The sequence below is a fragment of the Mobula hypostoma genome, chromosome 2 (genome assembly GCF_963921235.1).
Source record: "Mobula hypostoma chromosome 2, sMobHyp1.1, whole genome shotgun sequence".
Taxonomy (NCBI): Eukaryota; Metazoa; Chordata; class Chondrichthyes; order Myliobatiformes; family Myliobatidae; genus Mobula; species Mobula hypostoma.
Genome location: NC_086098.1, coordinates 49,997,341 through 50,021,556, shown reverse-complemented (window position 1 = coordinate 50,021,556; position 24,216 = coordinate 49,997,341).

Sequence of the window (24,216 nt, the reverse complement as noted above, 5' to 3'; positions counted from 1 at the left end):
TGAGATCTATGCCCCCTTGTTTTGGACTCCCCTATGGTGGGGAGAAAAGACAGTTACCATCCACCTCATCTGTGCCCCTCATTTTTTATCAACCTTTATAAGGTCATTTCTCATTCTTCTACGCTCCAAACTCTCCTTATATCTCAGGCCCTCTAGTCCTGACAACATCCTCATATATCTTTTCTGCACCCATCCTTACTATACCAGGGTGACCAAAACTATACAGGTTTCCCCCACCATCCGAAGGTAGGGCGTTCCTGTGAAATGGTTTGTAAGCCGAAATGTCGTAAAGCGAAGAAGCAATTACCATTTATTTATATGGGAAAAATTTGTGAGTGTTCACAGACCCAAAAATAACCTACCAAATCATGCCAAGTAACACATAAAACCTAAAATAACAGCAACACATAGTAAAAGCAGGAATGATATGATAAATACACAACCTATATAAAGTAGAAATACTTTTCCACAATCATTACTGAACTGTTCTCCGTAGCGAAAATCTCACGCAAGCGCCGTCGGCAGGAAATCTCACGCAAGCGCTGTTGGCAAAAACACTCTCTCCAGTAACCTTTAAGCTATGAACCTGCCAAATCGTACCAAATAACATGTGAAAATACACAGCCGATATAAAGTAGAAATAATGTATGTACGGTGTAGTATCACTTACCGGAATCGGGACAGCACCGAGCACACTGATGATGGTGTGTTAGACTGAGTCATCGCAGGTTGGCTGGTGCAGTGGCTCCCACCCTCCAGGCCGCCGACCGATACCGAACCGCGAAGCATGCAGGGGTACAGTGGTAGCCGGGAGGTATACAGTACATCTTTAAGAAAAAAGCCGAAATAAACATGCTAATTAATTAGGTGCTGCCCGGCACGTAATTGTCGGCCCAGATCAGTGCCGATTGCAGATTGCATCGCCTTTGATCTGTGCCGACATCTAAGTGTGGGCCGGCACCTAATTAATTAGCATGTTTATTTCAGCTTTTTTCTTAAAGATGTGCTGTGTGCCTGCCGGCTAATGCTGCATTCTCTGCGAATTGGTACAGTATCTGTCCACGGCCTGGGTGTTGGGGTGGTGGGACACTGGGGTGTCATCTCGTCGTCTATTTCCATTAGAGCAGGCAGCTCATCTTTTCCTGTGACTGCCCGCCCCGATGTCAAAGGTCGAGGATCGTCGTCTGCTGTGGCTGATGTGGAAGGCTTGCTTGACTGCTGAGCCTCGTGCATTTTTCTATCACCCAGTTCTTTGTAAGGACTCAAACCATGCTGCAAATATCTCCTAAACCTATGTACCCTTTCAAAATTAACGTCGTACTTATCATTGCAGCGAAAATCTCACGCAGTTGCTTCACGTTCATTTCGCTAATGAATTCGGTTTCGATTGTTATCCTTTCCTCTTCCAACTGCATCAGCTCTTCATCTATCAGTTCTTGGTCATGGGATGCTAAAAGCTTTTCAACATCATGGTCGTCAGCTTCCACAAGCCAAACTCACTTTATCCTTACTTCGTTCACCACGATCGAAACACTTAATTATGTCTGGTTTTACGCTAAGTGTAACACCCTTACGAGCACTTTTAGGCTTTTCCGACACCATAGAACTCATATTGCAAACGGCTGCTCGGGGCGCACGCTGCCTTTTATCGCGCGCTGCTTTTTTTTCGTAACAGTGAAAACACTTTCTGGAAGCCAGAACAGGGTACTAATGTAGGTCTTTCATAACAGTGAGGGTTCGTAAAGCGAACGTTCGAAAAGCGGGGGACACCTGTACACAGAACTCCGTGTGCGACCTCACCAATGACTTATGGTGACAATGACATCATAATATCCCAACTCCTGTACTCAGTGCCTTGATTGATGAATGCCAGTGTATATTTGTCTTCCTGTGTTCCTCTGTTCCACTACATTCTCTAGTTCCCTACTGTTCATAGTAACTATTTCAACTTTCCAAAATGGAAATCTGTATTAAAATCTATTTGCTACTCCTCAGTCCACTTTCCTAACTGATAAAGATCTTCTTGTAATCTATGATAACTTTTTTCTCTACAAGCAATACCTTCTGTGTTTGTGCTATCTGCAAACTTACTGATCAACCCTTGTGCATTTGCATTCAAATAACAAGGATCCCTAACATCAAACCAAGTGACACAGCAATAGTCACTGATCTCCATTCTGAGAAACAACATTCAACCACCACCCTCAAAGTCCCACCTTTGAACCAATTTTAAATCTGTATAAATCCATCTCCCTGGATTTCGCGGGGCCTAAACAACCAGATCAGCCTAATGTGCAGGACCTTTTTGAAGGCCTAACTAAGCCAAACTCTAGGAATATCAGCAATTGAAGGTCCTCGTCCAACTTACATGACATTTCTACTTGGAAGCTTTATCTTTCCTGAAAATCCATTAAAATGTGGGGAGCACCTTCTCCACATTTACAAGGATAAGTGCCAGGGGTCCCACCGATCTCCCTCCCAGCACTTATCCTTGTAAGCGGAACAAGTGCTACACATGCCCTTACACTTCCTCCCTTACCACCATTCAGGGCCCCAGACAGTCCTTCACCTGTGAGTCGACTGGGGTGATATACTGCCTCTATTGCTCCCGATGTGGCCTTCTATATATTGGCGAGGCCCGACGCAGACTGGGAGATCGTTTTGCTGAACACCTACGCTCTGTCTGTTAGAGAAAACAGGATTTCCCAGTGGCCACACATTTTAATTCCACGTCCCATTCCCATTCTGATCTGTCTATCCACGGCCTCCTCTCCTGTAAAGATGAAGGCACACTCAGGTTGGAGGAACAACACCTTATATTCCGTCTGGGTAGCCTCCAACCTGATGGCATGAACATTGACTTCTCAAACTTCCGCTAATGCCCCACTGCCCCCTCGTACCCCATCCGTTATTTATTTATATACACACATTCTTTTTCTCTCTCTCCTTTTTCTCCCTCTGTCCCTCTCACTATACCCCTTGCCCATCCTCTGGGATTTCCCCCCCTCCCACTTTTCTTTCTCCCTGGGCCTCCTGTCCCATGATCCGCTCATATCCCTTTTGCCAATCAACTGTCCAGCTCTTGGCTCCATCCCTCCCCCTCCTGTCTTCTCCTATCATTTCGGATCTACCCCTCCCCCTCCCACTTTCAAATCTCTTACTAGCTCTTCCTTCAGTTAGTCCTGATGAAGGGTCTTGGCCTGAAACGTCGACTGTACCTCTTCCTATAGATGCTGCCTGGCCTGCTGCGTTCACCAGCAACTTCAATGTGTGTTACTCAATGGTTGGGAGGGCTCTACTCATGATGTACTGGGCCGAATCCACTACCTTTTGTAGGATTTTCCACTCAACCGCATTGGTGTTCCCATACCAGGCCATAATTCAGCCGGTCAGCACACTTTCCACTACACATCTATAGAAGTTTGCCAAGATTTTTGATGACATGCCGAACGTCCACAGTCTGCTAAAGAAGTAGAGGTGCTGTCATGCTTCCCTCACAATTATATTATTTATTGGGTGCAGGACAGGTCCTCTGATTTGAGTGACACCCAGTAATTTAAAGTTACTGAACCTCTCCACCTCAGATCCTCCGATGAGTACCAAGTACAGGCTCCTGGACCTCTGGTTTCCCTCCCCTTTTCATTTCCAGAACAGCCTCTTTCCCTCTGCCATCAGATTTCTGAATGGACAATGAACCCATGAATATGAGCTCAGTTGTTTTTGCACTGCTTATTTATTTTATCTATCTATATATAATATATGTATTCATTGTAATTTATGGCTTTCTTTATTATGTATTGCAACATAATGCTGCCACAAGACAACAAATTTCACTACATATGCTGGTGATATTAAATCTGACTCTGAAACTGTTGGTGGACACAGCATAACAATGCAGGAGAGAAAGAAATTGAATTTGCTGTCCTTTCATACAAGTAGCTTGAAAATTCAAGAGCCTTTTATGAACAGCCTTCTTTTATTATCTCAGAAGGCTTTTAAATAACTGTCACATGATTTTATTCAGGTATTTACTTATCTCCTAGTTTTGTACAGGAACCTAAACAATGGGAGTTACTAATTTTCTAGAAATTACTCCACACCTCACTACCAGTGACTTTTTACGATAGCCTTGTTTTCGTGCTCACAACATTTTTTCCAGAAATATTGTAAAAATAACTTATCAATCCAAGCACTCTTGATCATTCTGTGTTTCAGATTTATGACTCACATAATATATTCAGTAATATGTTCTTTAAATATTGAAGTGATTCAGACATATTTTTGATAGGAAGGGTGGGAGATAATCAGTGCCACTTAACTAATCACAATACAACATAATTAAGCAATGCCATTTCCAACTAGAAGTATAAACAGTGAAAAGTCATTGGGAATCTTTGGAATGAATGGTTTGGATCCAGGCAGTTTCCATGATACCAAGTATAAAGGTGGTATACTCCTATAGCAACTAAGAAATTGATGAAAAAAAGGCTGTCAAGCAAACAAATACAGGGAATAATAAACTGGTGAATTGTGAGAGCTGTAATATGAAAAATAAGGATACACTATTAATGAATAGAAAGGATTTTGTGCTTTTTATGGTGGATGCAATTAATTGTTCAGCGCAAACAAGCAAAAGAACTGAGAAAATTAAAATTATCGTCGTCTGCAGAAAAGTATCTTGGTATTAAAGGGATTAGGTGGGAAGAAGTCAAAGAAATGCTGAATGGAGGATCCAACAGTTCACAGGCCGGGGAGATGGAATTTTAATGGCAGTATATTTATTGCAAATGGTCAAGAATTTAAGAAATGTTTCAGAACTTCAGGAAAATCCTCAGATTTTATGGTTGAAACCCAGGGTAAATGTGCAGAACTCCAACAACAAATAGAAGTACCCGACAAGAACAACGGTGAGTTGGAAAGAGATTGGAAAATGGAGGAAATTATTACAAGGATACAAAAGGAAAAGGAATTTGTTGCAAAGTGAATTATCTACATTCAGATTATAAAATGAAAACATGGAAGCAAATGAAGAAGAACTCCGAGGTCTCAGTAAACAACGACAGGCTACAATCCAAGAAAAGGAAAACCTGAGAAAGCAGATAGACTTGGAAAAACAGCAATTTTAAAAGTATAACGAGCGATAATTACTATTCTTTAACAAGACAATTTTAGTCTTACAAGTGATGTAGATGAAATTAATGTAATTGAGGTAATACGAAAACATGTGAGAAAATTAGGGAAGAATAGCAGTTTGCGGCATTATCTAATGAGCGCATTAAACATTCACGAGGAATTGAGTGATGCTAATAGAGAACTGCAAGCTGAACTAGATTGTATAAAGTAGAGAACTACAGGACATGTTTGTACTCCCTCCCTCCCTCTATGGCAAAGAAGGGAGTACAAAGAAGGTTCACCAGATTGATTCCTGGGATGGCAGGACTTTCATATGAAGAAAGACTGGATGAACTGGGCTTGTACTCGTTGGAATTTAGAAGATTGAGGGGGGATCTGATTGAAACGTATAAGATCCTAAAGGGATTGGACAGGCTAGATGCAGGAAGATTGTTCCCAATGTTGGGGAAGTCCAGAACGAGAGGTCACAGTTTGAGGATAGAGGGGAAGCCTTTTAGGACCGAGATTAGGAAAAACTTCTTCACACAGAGAGTGGTGAATCTGTGGAATTCTCTGCCACAGGAAACAGTTGAGGCCAGTTCATTGGCTATATTTAAGAGGGAGTTAGATATGGCTCTTGTGGCTACGGGGGTCAGGGGGTATGGAGGGAAGGCTGGGGCGGGGTTCTGAGTTGGATGATCAGCCATGATCATAATAAATGGCGGTGCAGGCTCGAAGGGCCGAATGGCCTACTCCTGCACCTATTTTCTATGTTTCTATGTTTCTATGTTTGGTTGGAACACAAGAAATCTAGCAGGTGGCGGTAATGCACTGAAAACTGGTTGCCAACCACCATAAAACAAAAAAGAAGAAGAAGAAGAAGCAACTAAGAAATGCCATGGTGTTGAGAGCGTGGCAGAGGAAGGTAACAAACGCACAAAACCAAATGAGTTGAAACAGGTCAAAACCCATACAAAGAATTGTTTACCTTTGTAAGAACAGCATGCCACATGACCTGGTACTAGGCTTACCTGCATTAAAATGTTCTTTATGAATTTACATTTTGCTGCTTCTTTATGAATATGTTCAAAAAATAAATTTGCTGGTGTATGTGGAGAAATAAATAGGACATATGTTGCAGCCTTCCAGGCAGAGTACCAGTGTGGACCATGCTGCATAAAAAGCCTCTTCTGTTCTTGCCTGTTTTTGTGCTCACAAATCGGAACAGTAATAATGTCAAAGAATGAAATCGGTCCCTACTTCATATCAATCATGGTATAAAAATCAAGAATGATATGAGTTCATGAATTGCAAATGTTGAAATATTTCTTGTTCTTAGCAAGCTAGCTCTACAAAAGAAAGGTGTCTCAATAACCTACTCTCTTGGTGGTCAGTGCTAAAATATGCCTCCTGTTGCTAAATCTCAAGGAGACATCTGGAAAAATAGGTGTGATAAATCTTTTGTCATGTCCATGTGGTATACATGAAGAAATGTGAAATATGGAGAAAGATTGCTCCATTAGCATTTGAGTAACAGAACACTGAAGGAAAAAATCTAACATTTATGTACATTTTATGTATAATAATAACTTGTTATTTTCCAAATAGACTTCAAAATTTGTAGTACTGTACCACTAATCTACAAGCTTCTTAAAATAAGAATTTTTCTTCCTTTGAAAAATTAACCAATTGAAGATTAGTTGACACTCACTAATTACGTTTTTGACCAAGTAAGTAAAAATACTGGGGTGATTCAGATTGAACCATACCTATAAAAAGCTTTAAGAGATTAATGCACTCTCATTTCACTACATCTGATAATCACTGTGATAATACAGTGCATTAAATGCCAAATCCAATGACTAGCTTTTTGAAGTATCTGCAAATAACTGTGGGTCATTTCTATCTGGTCTGATGATAGTGATGCCTTGGACCTTTGAAATATCATGTCTTAGAAGTTACACAATTAAAACTTAAAGGTACTGTATAAATAATTAAACTAAATAGCAATTAATCATGAAATATGCCTTTTGTTCTAATTATAGTACTGAACAGGTAGAGGCAAATTTTTAATAACTTGGACTGGAAATTTTGTTACACTTTGTTACATTTGTTATATTTTGTTACATTTGGGTTGCTATGTGCTTGGTACATATGTTTCTTGCAGTGGTAAGCAAACCTGCCATGATAAAATAGGGTCACATGACAAAGAAACAACTGGGGCCTCAAGTCAGGAAATTGCAATTTAATGATATCATATAGATTTTATTGAGTGCTAATTGGATGGAGTGCACTTTACTGAGTTGCATTTTAGGATCCAGCCCTGGGATTCTTGTCTGATTTTTCAAAGAGCCAGATCATTTAATACCTAAACCCTGGCTATGAGCTTTCTATAACGTGCTTTGCAGGCCTTGGGTGTCAACCAATGAGTCAATCAACATGGGTCCCCAACCAATAACTTGCAATGTGCCAGGTCCATTTATCAATGGGAATTCCCAGAGTGTTGATGGTTATTTGTCTAAGATACATTTGTTCATTTTTGGGGATGTGGTCATCACAAACAAGGCCAGAATTTATTGCAAATCCCTAAGTTCCTTTGAGAATGTGATGATGAGCGAGGTTTTGAATAATTGGAGTCCTTCTGATGAAAGTGCTCTCTCAGTGCATAGGGGAGGGACTCCCAGAATTTATATTCAGTGACAAGGAACCACTATCAACGTGTTTCTAACCCAGTATGATGTTCTACTTGCAGTGAATCTGCAACTGGTGATCATCTCATTCACCTGCTGTTCTCTGTGATATGAGGTGCTCCTCAATTATGTAGGATGCTGTTAGAGTTTCTTGGATACTGTGTGTAAGTTGCACTCATCCTGTCAAGTTGACAATATTCCATCGTTCTTCTAGCATGGCTGATGCATAGAAAGGTTCTGGGCATTCAGGCTGTCAGTCACTTGTTGCACTGATCTACTTTTTCAGCCACAGTATTATAAAGCTGCTGAATGGCCATTATCCCCAGGATTGATTAGAGAGCACAGGGAGATGATTGAGCTTCACTGGTAGATTGTTGATTTTTCTCTGGTTGGACTAGTCCCTTCTGGGTCTTTTTGTGGTGCGAATGTTTCTTTCCACTTATCAGCCTATGCCTGATTGACTGAGTATAATTACTTCACTCCCCAGTTGGTCCTGTTTCAATTCCATTGCACCTGACCTTTCATCCTCTGTACTGGAATGCAAAGTTTTAATTAATTATGGGAATTCTCCACTGCTGCTATTGAGGAGACTGTAGGTGCAGTTCAATGTGCTCAGCTAGTGCTTCAATAATCTCTTGGCAGCAGAAGAAGATTCGGCATTGTCTCCAGCTCTCTGCTAAGAAATTACTGTTACCATAGGCAAATGAGCCTGTTATTAGTTGGTTAAGCAGCTGTTTCTCCAATTCACTTTGAAAAGGAACTTGCTGGAAGGTACTTCAAAAAGCCCATTCAAATATAGAGTCCAGTTCCTATATTATGCAATTATAATATTTGTTTAATTGTCTCTCATCTTGTATCTACTGCTTAGATCTCACAAAATTATTTTCCGAATACGTATTGTAAGTGTTTTTAAATGAAAGTCCAATTTCTGGGGACATAATGATTTAGTATTGTACGACTACTCATAGAATCAACATTATTGCTCCACATAATTCTTTCCCTAAACTTATAACGTAAAATATTCATGAAATTCTTGATGAATATCACGCCACATGATCAAATTCCCAAAGGTCTAATCAAGTTTCAATAGCTGTAGATTGTCCTCAGAGAGAACCAGTGGGAGGTAGAAATGAGGAACTTGCACTGCACAGAACCTCATGGCATCACTGCAAACTTTGCAGCAATAAATTGATTTTTTTTTAACTGAGCAGATATAGTTGTCTCTCAGTTGGGATGCTAACCATCAGATGCTTCGTAAAATCCTATGAATAGTTACAAGATGAATCGCTAGTAGTTTTTGTTTCTGAGACCTTGATTGTGAGGTAAAATAATGGTTAGGAAATGGATGAAGCTAAGGGGCTTAGGCTCCTTTATAAAAAAGGATTCCCTAAATCTATGCCACAGCAAGTGTTGTGATTCCAGTTCCTTCTTCTTGCAGAAATATGGGAATAATCCATGGCTATTGTCTGTAGCCATACATATTTCTCACAATTCATGAAGGTTGATGGACGAGAAGCCTTGCATACTGTACACATCGGGACACTGATAACCCATGTCTCTACAGAGTAATCTGCCCAGGTTACCTCTGCAGTGTCAATTTAGTATATGTTTCCAAGCACTTAATAATTTGTAGCCAACACTTGACCAGATGGCTTGAAAGTATGATTTTCTGAATGATGTAAGAAAATGTTACTACCGGGCCAAACACACCTCCCTGACATAGCAGTAATACATTCATATTAAAACACAATGTCAGTTTACGGGACTGATAAGTGTGCTTACACTTGTATATAAATTTCCTATACAGGTATATATAGTTTCCAATATTTTACAGGAAGGAATCCAAGTCGTCCACATAAAAAGTAACTGTTCAATGAAGGAAATTTCTATTTATGTTATTTACTGCCTGTTTCTGTAATAGCAGAACCTCACTATTGGAAGTAGAACATACATCATTCAAATAGTGGCACTGTTATAAAGAGCTCAGTGATATCCATTTATGAATCATACAATTTTTAAACATCAACTCATATGAGATGCAGAATGAATTCATGAATTTTGTAGGCTAGATTCTGAAAACCCATTGAACAGTTTTCTAATATAAATTCAATAAGAAATGGGATGGCACAAGAACTCTCCTTTGGAAGCAGACAACACTCTTTAGGAAGCTAAAGATTTGACCCAAATTCATAAAGCACCCAAGGAGCTGCTTAAAAATTGACTAGACAGCATCATATCTGGGATCCAAGGCTACAGCCTCAGAATAAAGTTCAAGTTCAAATTCTAGTTTGATTATCATTCAACCAGACATGAACACCCATGACTTCAGCCAAACAAAACAGTGTTACTCTGGCGCCAAAGTGAAAAACACTTTTTGAACAGTCACACCTAGCCTGAGGCACATATATAAAATGTATGTCCTTTTAAAATTGAGATGAGGAGGAATATTTTGAGCCAGAGGGTAATGAATCTGTGGAATTTGTTGCCACAGTTAGTGGTGAAGGCCAAATCATTGGATGTTTTTAAGGCAGAAATTAATAGGTTCTTGATTGGTAAAGGAATTAATTACTAAGGGCGAAGCCAGAAGAATGGATTTTAAAAAATCAGCCATGATTGAATGGCAGAGCACACTGAATAGTCCAAATGGTCTAATTCGGCTCCTATCTCTTATATGAACCAGCATGATTCTAAAGTTGCTAAGAAAAATAACCCCATCAAGCTCCAATTGGGCCAGATAAAAGCCAGGGAAGAAAATTGGGTAAGAGAGCTGTAGAGTCACTGGGTAATGCAGCATAGATACATGCCCTTTGGCCCAAGTCTATGCTGCCCATGGTTGTCATGGTCTGGTCTGTGAAGTCCGCATTCCGGTTCATAGTCCGGTCCGTCGATTCCTTATACTGGGTTTTCCTGTTTTCTCTTGTTCCATTGGGTGCCTTAATTGAGGCACCTGATTCTCATTTTGAGCTGGCACATAAATACCTCTCAAACCAAGGATTCCCTGTTGGACTGTTCTCATTCCCTTCCCCTTCCTTCTGAAGCCTTGCCTGCATCCCTGTCAAGTTCAACTGCTGGAGTGAGACCGGAGCCTTTCTACACCAAGATAAAGGACTATCTATTGTTGAGTTTGGAACTATCTCTTTGTGTCCCTGTGTTTAGTGTCTGTGTCAAAGAAGAGTCCTGGCCCTAGGTCCTGTTCCAACGAGGGGTCCTGGCTCTGTGTTCTGTGTTCCTGTGTTCCAAGTTCCAGGTGCCGTGTTCCAGTCCTGTCCAAGTCAAGGTTTTGTGTTCTTGTCCTGTCCATGTGCTTCATACAGTCCAGGAGTACCTTGGCAGCTTACCTCGGCAGTTCCCTCGGCAAGTGTCCTTGGCAGTTGTCCTGGCCTTGCATCCTAGAAAGCATCCCGGACCTGCGTCCTAGAAAGGGTCCCGGCCCTGCGCTCCAAGGAGGAGTCGTGGCTCCATACCCAGAAGCCTAACCAAGCCTTGTCCAAAAGCTGAGCTAAACTTAGTCTAAGAGCCTTGTCCTGCCCTGGAGTACCTCGTGCAGTCCACGTCCAAGGTTCTGAGCATCCAATACACGTCCTAGGCTCTGGGTTCTAAGACCAAGTCCAGGCGCAGTGTTTCAGCCCTGTCCAAATCTGAGCTTCGTGTCCTCATCTAGTTCCGGTGCCTCGCCCAGCCTGGTGCTGGAGATTCCTCGTCATGTGCTGAGGTTTCTCGTCCTGACCTGTAGCTAAGTACTGTACTTGCCAAGATCCTAGTCCCGAGTCCTAGCCTAAACCTGGGTGCCAGTTCCGAGTCAAGACCCAGGTTCCGGGTCCTTGTCCAGGCTCTGGTTCCAGAGTTCCGTGTTCCTAGTCCAGGCTCCTCATTCCTAGTTCTCTGTCCAGGTCCCGTGTCTCTAGTCCAAGTCCTAGCCCAGGCCCTGAATCCTAATCTCATCCAGGGCCTGTGTCAATGTCCAATGTCGTTTCTTCCTTACTTACCTTGCTATCTTGATAAACCTAGTCCTGTTCTTAGTACTTCAGTGTCTGTGTCTTGCATTTGGGTCTGCTCCCAATGCCCCCCCCCATGACAATGGTGCTCACCCATCTAGTGCTAATTTTCTGCATTCCATATCCCTCATACCTCCATGTACATATCCAAGTGTTTCCTAAATGATACTATAGTAGCTACTTCAACCGCTTCTTCTAGCAGCTCATTCCATACACCCACCACCCTCTTCAGAAAAACTTGCACCTCAAGCTCTTTAAATCTTTCCTCTCTTACCGTGAATCTATGCCCCCTATTTTGGTCTCCCCCACCTTGGAGAAAAGTCTATCATCAACCTCCTTATCTATGCCTCTCATAATTTTAAACATTTCTAAAAGGTTACTCTTCATTCTCCTACATTCCAAGCAATAAAAATCTAGCCTGGCCAACTTCCTTTTATAACCCAAGTCTTCCAGTCCTAGTAACATGCTTGGAAATCTTTTCTGCACTCTCTCCAATCTAATCTCACATTTCCTATAACCTGGTGACCAAGAATGTACACTGTACTCCAAGTGCTGCCTCACCAATGATTCATAAAATTGCAAGATACTGTCCCAACATCTTTACACAATGCCCTGGCTGACCCTGATACTGACTCAATGCCCTGGCAATATCAATAATGGGTCTTTTCAGCCCATAAATAAAACTGAAATATTCTGATAATGTTTTCACAACATCCATTTTTCTTAATGACATATCAATGTTCTTACATTTTTAATGCAATTAATTCACAAAAAAAGAATAACCACACTCCTTTGCACTTAAATAAAATATGATCTCCACTGTTAGGATCTGTGCCCAGCCATAATTTGCTCATATTTCTTGAGAGCAACATAACTTGAGGCTTCGAAGGGTGTTAAATGTTTAATTAAAACATACAGTCAGGAAATTGGATCCTTTTATGCAGGACGTTATACATACAGTAGTTGCTTCAAAACCATCAGCAAATTGGTAGGACACTTCCTGGGCACAGTTGCTTTGATTGTTGTTTTGTGGTATTACTATATTTTGTCCCCCCGTCAAGGTGCTGCAGCATTGGTGCCTTTTTGAGTCACATTCTCTCATCTTCATGTCGACCATTTCTGTCAGTGAGCTATGGCTGCCATGGAGAAAACGTTTTAAGAACTGGCTTACTTTGCAGTGGACATTGCAGCAAGGATGTGGTCTCTGCTGTTAAGAGCAGGTCCATGTGGAGATCTTTAAAGTCATAGCTACACTAATGATTTTTTTTCAATTGGGATTTTCACCAGTGGCCGGATTAGATGCTGGTTCTACATGTAGATGACATTTTAGTGCATGATAAAAGTTAAAATGAAAAGGGTGCATGCAGCATTTTTTGTGTGCAGAAGCAAACGTGTAGCGTGCAAAGATACTCAACTGTCAAGAAGGCTCATCACCACCTTCACAAGGGCAATGAGGGATAGGCAATAAATGCTGGTTTAGCTATCAATGCCCACATCCTGAAAATGAATAAATGAAAAAAGCTTGTGGCTCACATACATAGAAGTAGGAATCTACACACAAGCAGATAACCCTTGTCCATTCTAGCGTGGAGGAAGGTCAGGCCTTTTAATAAGTCAGGTCATTAATTATCGACAAGTCCCTTTCACTCACTCATATTCCACATTGGTAGAGCGTGAATCTTCTTAGGAGAAAATTTTATTTAGAAGCCAGTGAAATAGAGCTATGAGTTTCTCTGTAAACTAATGTTAGGGGCTCTGAAAATAGAGGTGAATCAAAAATGCATGTACTTTTGAAACAGTTCTGTAGCAACATGATCACTCACTTGGAACATTCTCTCAAAAAGTTAAACTTATGTCTCAATATCACCAGTCTTGCAGTGCCAGTAAATTACTTGTCTTTTTTAATCTATAGTTTGGTAGATAAAATCTATAAAACACTTTGAATTAGTTAGTATCATACTGTATTCTCGTTTAGCCAGACTGAGTTTCACTCCAGAACTTGATTTCCCAATCCATCACTGAAATTCTTAATATGTTTTGTTTAAACTGCATTAACCACCGCTAGAGGTTCTCACCATAATGAATCTTGTGCCACTACTTGCTTGTGCTAGAAGGTTTTGTTTTGTGTGGTTGAGAAATATTTCAATTACTATTCATTCACATTTAATTTTAATTGCTCAAAAAGTTTGTAAAGTATCTGCTCTGTTCACATGTATAGTAGGAGTGTGGTTGCTCAAGGTGAGTAGAATGTTCTCCTAGGGGGTTGTCTACTTTGGCTGCAGAGGCCAATCCGGAATCCACATAATTAGGATGTTAGAGTGGATTCCCTTAATGGAGAATGCCTAAGCATGACTTTGTTTAACGTGGGGAAACTGATGCATGGGCAGCAACCATATGGTCCATAGAGGGTCCAGTGGCATGGAATGCAAGACAATGGACGCCCTTCAAAGCCACAGCCTTTGCCATTGTGATGTGTTATCATATTCTACCAGCTCCATTCTTGAGGTTTTGGGTGAATTGCCCTTTCTCTGGATCCTCCTTCTTGACCTTATAGATGTGGCTGACCCTACCAGGAACTAGATGTCTAAACTCCACATGGATCTCATGATCTCACAAGCCTCTCCGCTATGGCATAGTGAAGCACATATACTGATGCCCTCACTGCGCAGTGGTTCCTGGCAACCAGTTTTTATTGGGACATATCAGGTGTGGAGCCAACTTAGTGTCATGAAGCATGAAGACTCATTTGTGTTCAAAGGTCAGGTTATCTGTGTGAGACAGGGAAAGGAAAAAAACTATCAAAGACAAAGTTAGTGAGAAAGGTTTTGCATCTTGCGTGATTTTTCTTCAGTATGTTTGTGTTTTGATACACTTCCCTCTTGTGGGCATCCAGTAGGTAGGTGGTAGAAACTATCATGCATTTGCAGAAGTATCAGAAACCGATGACAGCATTTGATTACATGTTACCTTGACAATGAAAATTGAAAAGGGAGAAAACTATTCCATGAAATTGATGTCACGTGTAAACAAAATGGTGAGGAAGGGATTTGACACACTGGTCTTCATCAATCAGGGTGTTGAGTTGGAAATTAAAAGATGTTAAGATGTTACTGAGATGGAAATGGTGGAAGATATGAGTTTATTTCCAGATATCAATATCCTGATATATTAAGGCAAGTTGAGCAGGCTAGGATTTTTTTTACTTGTAGGTGGGAGTCAGGCTGGTTCTACTCACTGCTCCACAACATTTATTCAGCTCTGTGCTGGACTGTGGCCTGCTCCCGGCTACTCCAGGCTTCATGTCTGTGGGCTCCATGATGTTTACTTGGCTCTGTGCTGGACTGAGGTTGAGACTGTGGTCTGCTCCCAGCTACTCCAGACTTGATGTCTGTGTACTTGCTTTCATTCTAAATGCTGTCTTCTTACTTACATTGTTTGCATGATTTGTTTGTTTCTCTCTTTGTGCATTGGATGTTTGAGGATCTTGTTTTATGGGTTCTTTGGGTTTCTTTGCCTTGTGACTACCTGTAAGGAGACAAATCTCAAGGTTGTGTAGTGTGTGCATACTTTGATAACAAATATATTTTGAACTTTAAACTTTGAACTTTGCCGTGTAGGAGACTGAATGGTGATCGTAAAGAAGCATGTACCATCATTAAGTTGAACATAGGGGCATACCCATAGTCCTTTTCCCAGGGGAAGTGAATCAAAACCTAGAGAATGTAGGCCTAAGGTGAGAACAGAAAGATTTAAAAGGCACCGAGGGCCAACTTTTTTATATGAGAAGAACAAGCTGCCACAGAAGAAGTTAAGGGCAGTAAAATAATATTTAAAACACATTTGGAAGGACACATGCATAGGAAAGGTTTAGAGGGATATAGTCCAAATCAGGCAAATGGGGCCATCTCAGATGTGCATCTTGATAAGCATGGATGGCTTAATCTGGAGGTCCTGCTTCCTTGCTATATTACTCTACGACTCTAAAATTGAAAAGTGATTTCATTTGTGAGTGTTTAAATAAAAACATAATGAATCTAACCCAGGGGTCCCCAACCTTTCTTCCTTTTTTGCACTGCGGACCGGTCTAATATTGACAATATTCTTGTGGACTGGCCGACCTGGGGGCGGGGGGGGTTCAAGTACGGTTAAATTCACCTCAACATGTCTTTTACGGTTAGGGTCGCCAACTTTCTCACTCCCAAATAAGGGACCAAAGTAGCAGTCAAATCCCAGGGCACTTTACCCCAGGAAAGACTACCATGACCATGAAGCCTTGAGCGGGCACCTGTGTGTGCATGTGCGTACTTGCCAATTTTTTCCCCACAAATCGGTTTTGCCTTCATCTTCCCGACTACACTGTACATACATTATTTCTACTTTATATAAGCTGTGTATTTGTCATATCATTCCTGCTTTTACTATACGTTAGTGTTATTTATTTTCGGTTTTGTGTGTTATTTGGTATGATCTGTTAGGTTATTTTTTGGGTCTGGGAACGCTCAAAAATTTTTCCCATATAAATTAATGGTAATTGCTTCTTCAGTTCACGCCATTTCGGCATGAAAGGTTTCATAGGAATGCTCTACCTTAGCGGGGGAAATACGGGACGGGCAGTCCTCGTATGGGACAAACCAATTTAGCTCAATATACGGGACAGTTGGAAACCCTATGTTCAAGTTCAACAGTGCGTGACAGGGAATGAGGAAAAGGTGCAGCTGACTCATATCGTTTCCTCACGGCCCGGTAGCACATGCTCTGCGGCCCGGTGGTTGGGGATTACTGATCTAATCAAAAAAACTGGAGGAACTCAGCAGACCAGGCAGCATCTTTACTCAGAGTAAAGAGTCAACATTTCGGGCTGAACAGTGCTGATGAAGGTAAATATATATCGGCCAGAGATGTGAAACTCATAGGATGGATAAAGAATTTTAATGTCGTTTATAAAATAATGGAAGCATTTGCTGTAAAATTTTTACTTTCCAACTGGTAGTCATTAAGCTGTCATTCTGAGGCTGAAAATCATACCAAGGAACTAAATAGTTTTTCAGTCCTGTCTTTATACCACTAAGATCTAAATCTAAATGTAATTTTATAGACACATGGTAGCAAAGAGTGGTTTATCAATAGTACATTTAGACTGCTTAGTCAGAAAATGTCTCAATCTTTAGCTTTCCTCCTCCTTCTCTCCTTTTCACATCCGGTTTCCCTTTGCATCTGGACAGGCTGAGCCACCCTGATTGTGAGATTGTGCAATCCAGAACTCCTCTCTGCATTTTACTGAGTAGCACTTCCAACGTGCTCAAGGCAGTGGAATTGTTACTTGAGCTCAACCAGTGAACTTCCTACTTACTGGTCTCTTTCAAACAAGAATCAGAATAATTCTGCTGACTGAAGCAGTGTGCTACAAATGTAATAATAAGGTGCAAATTGGGAAATGTTGCAGGTAACTTCAGTTTGATTTTAGAAAGAGCTGGATGCATAAAGGTTGATGGCTATTGTGTTCTTAGTAGCCATTGGCAAGGGGGTTCTAGCCCTGCTCTGTGGGTATGATTAATGCTGCGGAATGGAGCATATGTCATTGAGGATACTCCTAAGGCAAAAGTAATAGCGCACACTAGTGTCTGAGTAATTGAAAAATGCCGAAGGGCTAAGTGAGGTAAATACGTCTTGTTTACTGCACACCTCTGCTGCAGGTGTGGCAAAGTCTAACAAGGCTTGGGAACACCAATAAATCCTGCAAGTAGCTGATAAACACTTCACCAGTGGAGGAGGGGAGGACGTAGAGCATGTGTGCTGCATGTGCCTGTGTCCACTCCAATGCAGCGTCTGGAGCAAAGTGTCAAATGTGTTTGTGCACATCATTTGCAAAATCAGGGATGCATATGAAACCCCAGTTTCCTTGGGCTGCATACGTCTAGCGGATACACACTCCGGCCCCGTCAAATCGGAGAGATTGGGACTGCTCTCTCACCTGAAACCCCAGTTTGTGTGAATGCTGTGTGATTTGCTACCCTGTTACAACTCAGTGCCAAGAAATAACAGACAGCACACTGCCTACAATTAAAGGAATTATATTTATGAATAACAACACGTAAAAAATGCTGGTCAATGCAGCAGGCCAGGCAGCATCTATAGGAAGAGGTACAGTCGACGTTTTGGGACGAGACCCTGTCCCCCCCAACTTTTCTTTCTCCCTAGGCCTTCTGTCCGATGATCTTCTCATATCCCTTTTGCAAATCAACTTTCCAGCTCTTGGCTCCATCCCTCCCCTTCCTGTCTTCTCCTATCATTTTGGATCTCCCCTCCCCCTCCCACTTCCAAATCTCTTACTAGCTCTTCTTTCAGTTAGTCCTGATGAAGGGTCTCAGCCCAAAACGTCGACTGTACCTCTTCCGAGAGAGCCTGGCCTGCTGCGTTCACCAGCAACTGTTATGTGTGTTGCTTGAATTTCCAGCATCTGCAGATTTCCTCGTGTTTGTGTTATACAAGAGTTAACCCACTCCCTCCTCAGTGCTATCATTCCCAGGAGTTGGATGAATCTTCACTGTATTCTCCTTCAACAATGAGACTAAAATTATACATAGTACTCCAGCTGTTGACTCAGCAAGGCCCTGTATAATTGTAGTAAGACATCCTTGCTCAAAGTTTCTTGTCATATTACATTTGCCTTCGGAACTGCTTTCTTTATCTGCATGTTTGCTTCCAGTGACCACCTGAGCAGTTTCACACACGTGCCTTTTTACATGGACTTTGTGATCCTATTTCTGGAGAAGAAGAAACATGAACTTTTCTGAGAAAGTGGTCTGATCATTAAGTGCGGTGTTACTCTATGCATATTCATTCATAAAACAGATGGGACATGTCTACACATCCTGACCTGAGCAGTTCACTCCTTACTCTCAGCTAAAAATAGGATTCAGGATATGAAATTAAATAGAGTAGAAAATATTAAAATATTTTCAATGCTTAATGATTCCCATGCTATTTTCACAGTAAGAATATGAAGAAATATATACCAATGGAAAAATATGTTTTGAAACTTCCCTTAATAAATAATACATTCTGGGATCTGTCAAGTGATCTATGAAAGGAGGAGTCCTGTTAGGCTCATACAGGTAAAGCAGTTCTGGTCAAGGAAGGTCTGTAATCACTTATTTCTCCTTCCTTTTTTTAAAAAAAACTATGAGCCTGACAGAATCCAGGAGAGCAGAAAAGAACTAAAGACATCTGCAGTCATAGGGATCCCTAACGATGGAAGATGGTGCAATGGTTCTGTTCTGGACCTGTATTATATTCACCAGTTGCATGTTCAAATCACACAACAGTACCTAATTAAATTCAATTAATTGAAAAATATGGGTGTTAAGGAGAAATGGCAGTTGCAAAAGATTTTCGTTTACTAAAGACTTTCAAAGAAGAAGATTTTGCTGACCCTTTCCAGCATAATCCAGATCCAGAGCAATGTGGTATAAACCTACCTGGCATTGGGGCATCAAAAATCCTAATGCTTAAACTAACAAGACCGCCACCAGTACAATTCAGAAACTGGCTAAGTGCCACCTTCTCAGAAGCCTGAGAAAGCCCTTAAATGGTGGATTTGAGCTTTATTGCCTTCTTTTCACTGCCAGCTTTCTTGAGCATAGAAAGCCTGTAGGGTAGCAGGGAATTTTAAATTGTACTCTGGACCTCAATATGCAAATTAAGTGTCCTATCTCTCCATTGAACAGATAACTTGGAATCCCCAGTTGGCATACTAGGTCTGCATTGCAGTATTTACATCTTTAATTCACATTCCATACCTTGGCAAATGATAGGGGCGAGAAACTAATATGATTAGTTAATATCACTGTCTTTGCTTGGAATAATTTTAGATACTATTAGCGCTTACACAAGTGAGTATTTTCTAACAAACATCTTTAATATATCATTCTTAGTTCATGCTAGCCATTGGTGTAGCTGAAAATTTTGACTAGTACTTGTATCCAAGAGAGCTCAGAGAATTGACCCTTTTTTATTCTTTGGTGCCTGTTTCACCATTTGGAAAGCATTTTATTGATATATAAATATTTTTGACATGTTAATTACACTGTATGAGAGAATTATTGATATTAAGGTGATTTATTAATGACAAAATAATGCTTTCTATTTTCATTCTTTTGCTGTACCAAAAAACATTTTTCACAATGTTGAAATTAGTTAGACATCAAAACTATACAACAAAAAGGCAAAGTGAAATTTTCATGTGTGACCGAAATTTAATTTACTTCTGAATTTAAAAAAACTGATGGTCAATTTAGCTGTCTGACTAGTTGCTTACTTTCCTTCAGCTAACCATGATATAAACCTAGGTTTTATCAAGTATTTTTAGCCTACACATCAATTTCTCGTGTAGAACTTTATTAAACCTTTTCAAAGAATATAGGGAAACTCTCATATATGGTTGGTCAGGTAAATACTTAATCTAACAGGATATTATGTACAAGAAACAATATTAACAATAATGTTATTAAATTAGTTTATGCAAGTAATACTTGTTTTATACTCTCATGTTGGAATGATATACTGTACAGTAGTCTGTGGCTGGTATATCTAGCAAAAAATCATTTCCTGTATCATTTCCATCTGATTTATGTTCCTTAAACCATTTCTTAAGCTGGAGTGTGAACAGTGCAAATATTTTATAGTAACTAAAATTAATTTGCTTGTCTGCTAACATTTCTTTCTGGTAGTGGACAGCACGGTAGCATTGTGGTTAGCACAATGCTTTACAGTACAGGCGACATGATTTCAATTCCCTCTGCTGCCTGTGAGGATTTTATATGTTTTCCCCATGACTGTGGGGGTTTCCTCCAGGCACACCAGTTTCCTCCCACACTCCAGAGATGTACCAGTTGATTGATAGGTTAATCGGTCTTTGTAAATTGTCCCGTGATTAGGCTTGGAATACAAACGGGGGATTGCTGGGCAGTATGGCCCCAAGGGCCAGAAAGGCCTATTCTGCACTGTATCTCAGCGACAAACAAAAGAAATAAAATAGGAACAGGAATAGGCCACCAGCACTTCAAAACTGCACTGCCATTCATGCTGATCTTGATTCCTCTTTACAGCTGATTCCCCATACACCTCACTTCCTCAAACTCTCAAATTTATCCATCTCCACCTTAAACATATCTAATGATCTGGTCTGCCCCACCCTCAGTGGCAGAGAATTCCAGAGATTCATTAGCCTCTGACAGAAGAAATCTCTTCATACTTCTGCTTTAAATGACAGGCCCCTTATTTCGGTGGTGTATCACTTCATCTATGACTTTCCAGTGAGTGAAAATCTTCAGCATCTACCATATTAAGGCCCTTTAAGATCTCATCTGTTTGAATAAGGTCACCTCTCATTCATCTAAATTTCAAGAAATACATACTCAAACTATCCAGCCTCCCTTATTGGCATGTTACTGAAAATGTTAGTGATTTAAAATATTTCTGAGTTAAATTGAAGTTTTTGAAAATATTCTAAAATGACAAATGTTCCAGCCTTATGGATTTCTGCTAAGATGTTTTGATATTAGCCCTGCGTTGCTGAGTTTCAAACCATCCATTATATCTGCAGAGAAGTACTCATTTTGGAAAATAGGAGATGAAGCGTGCATGCCAAAGGCACTGAAGTGGAATTTCAGCTCAGTCAATAGTGTGAAAGAAGTGAAAATTTCAATTTCTCCAAGGTTAATATGCATTGGCAACCTGAACATGTCATTCTCTGATGCATGTATAATCATACTTAACTGTATGATTACCAAACTAGAATTTCACTAACTCAACTCCTGCATTTAACGCAATGCTCAAAATGTATTTTCCTTTTCAAAAGATGAATAGCTTTCATGCCAAAGCATTAGTAAAAATGCCCATGCACTAAAACATCTGATTACAATGATATAAATTGCAATTTAGTCTCTGTATATTTGAGGAAAAATTATGTGGGAAAATTTTGGAGAAAATTTAATTAACAATTTTAATAATATAAAGCTTACCAATGCATGTATGTTAAATCCATTTATTTTTATTGTGGTGGAAAAAATAACTGCGGTGATAAGATTTTCTTTAAAAAATAACAATGGTATTTTTAACGTAAACAAAGCCATAATATTGCATTGTTTGTTTTATTGGCAGAGAATTTAACCTGTAATTTAAAATGCCTTTAAAATTAGTGCCTAAACACTTGTTACATTAATACTAATTTGTTTACAACAATTTCCAGTCTTCAGGGAATAATTTTGTGGCCCTGGTACAGCCTTCTAGTCCCAGAGCGCTGTGTATATCTGTTTTGCAAGCAACTGACCTTGAGATTGAGCTTCAAGTCAAGGCTCTTGCATTGTATTGCATCTGCTTAATCAGAAATGCTATGGAATCAAAGGCCAGGTCTTCCTGCAATAACCTTGCTACAAGGTTACCGATTGTCCTGAAAACTGCTCTGTTCAGGAGGAGAAAATCTACAATTACATGAGCCAGAGCAGCTCCATTTAGAGATTTCAAACCTGCCCAAAATAGAAAACATAAAGTTTCTCATTTGGAAATTTCAAGTTTCTGCATAGCATGGAGCTTCACGTAGCATGCCGTTTAATGTGACGCTATTGCAGCTTCGGGAATTCGGGAGTTTGGAGTTCATTTCTGGCGCTGTTCTGTAAGGAGTCTCTGTACATCCACTCCATGGGTTTTCCCAGGTGCTCTGGTGTCCTCCAACAATCCAAAGGTGTAGTTCATTGGTAATTATAAATTGTCCTGTGATAAGGTTAGGGTTAATCAGGTTTGTAATGCATAGGCAATGAGGATTGAAAAGTCAGCAGGGTCTACTCCATGCTATATCACTAAATAAAATAATTGAATAAAATAAAAATGTGGCTTGCTTTAACCTAGCCCTTTTCAGCATCTTAGTACTACTCCAAATGCAAAGCACTTTTTGAAGCATAATACTGGGCAGAGCATATTTCCAAAATAATTTAGAATAACAAGAAGATAATCAGTTTTGTGAAGTTTACTGAGGGATGAATGTTCCAGTCAAGTCAAGTCAAGTCAAGTCGCTTTTATTGTCATTTCAACCGTAACTGCTGGTACAGTACACAGTAAAAACGAAACAACGTTCCTTCAGGACCATGGTGCCACATGAAACAACACAAAACCACACTAGACTTCAGGCCTACACGGGCCTACATAAAGTGCACAAAACAATGCGACACAGTACAATAATTAATAAACAAGACAATAGGCACAGTAAAGGACAAATTACAATATAATAATAAATGACGTAAATGTAAACAATGTAAACAATGTTTTAGCGGAATTGAGAAAGAAATGAGCAAAAATTGCAAAGGGAGTGGAGTGGTGGTCAGTTGAGTGTGTGTGTCTGTGCATGCGTAGGTTGGTGTCAGACTAGACTCTGGGAATTGAGGAGTGTAATGGCTTAGGGAAAGAAACTGTTACACCATCTGGTCGTGAGAGCCCGAATGCTTTGGTACCTTTTGCCAGGTGGCAGGAGGGAGAAGAGTTTGTATGAGGAGTGCGTGGTGTCCTTCACAATGCTGTTAGCTTTGTGAAAGCAGCATGTGGTGTAAGTGTCTGTAATAGCGGGAAGAGAGATGCCGATGGTCCCTTCAGCTGACCTCACTATCTGCTGCAGGGTCTTGTGATCTGAGATGGTGCAATTTTCAAACCAGGCAGTAATGACACTCTCGATACAACCTCTGTAGAATGTGTTGAGAATGGGGGGTGGAAGATGTACTTGCCATAAAAACGCTATTCTTTGAAGCATTGAAAAAGAAAGCCCTTAACTCTGAGTGGAGTCATCGGGACGCCGTTTTTTTAGCAGGCTTTCTTATTTTTATGAGACCAAGTTGCTAGCTCGACGCTCAACCCAACAGGGATGGAAAACGTGCAAGGGAGCGGCTGGATTCGAACTCAGGAGCCTTCGCTCCGAAGTCCGGTGCTGATGCCACGACTATGCCACCAGCCGGCTTCTTTGAAGCATTATTTTGTTTTATTTATACATGGGACATTGATTCCACTGGTAGTACCAGTATTTGTTATCTGGTCTTAATTGTCACTGAGCTGAGGAAGTAGTTATGAGTTAATTATTTTGATGCATCTGGAGTCATGCTGGGGCCAGTTTGGGCAAGGGTAGCAGGTATCCTTCCCTGGAGAACATTCAGGAAGCATTGGGATTTTTCATTATAATCAAGCAGTTTCAAGGTTTCAAGGTCACCATTACTGATATTAGCATTTTTATTAATATTCCAAATATATTTAATTACCTGAATTTAAATTCTCCAGCCATTCTGATGGGATTTGAACTTCTGTCTTTGGATCAGTAATCCAGACCTCTGACTGGTAGTCCAGTTTCTTAACCACTACACTACCATACTCAAGCAAATTTT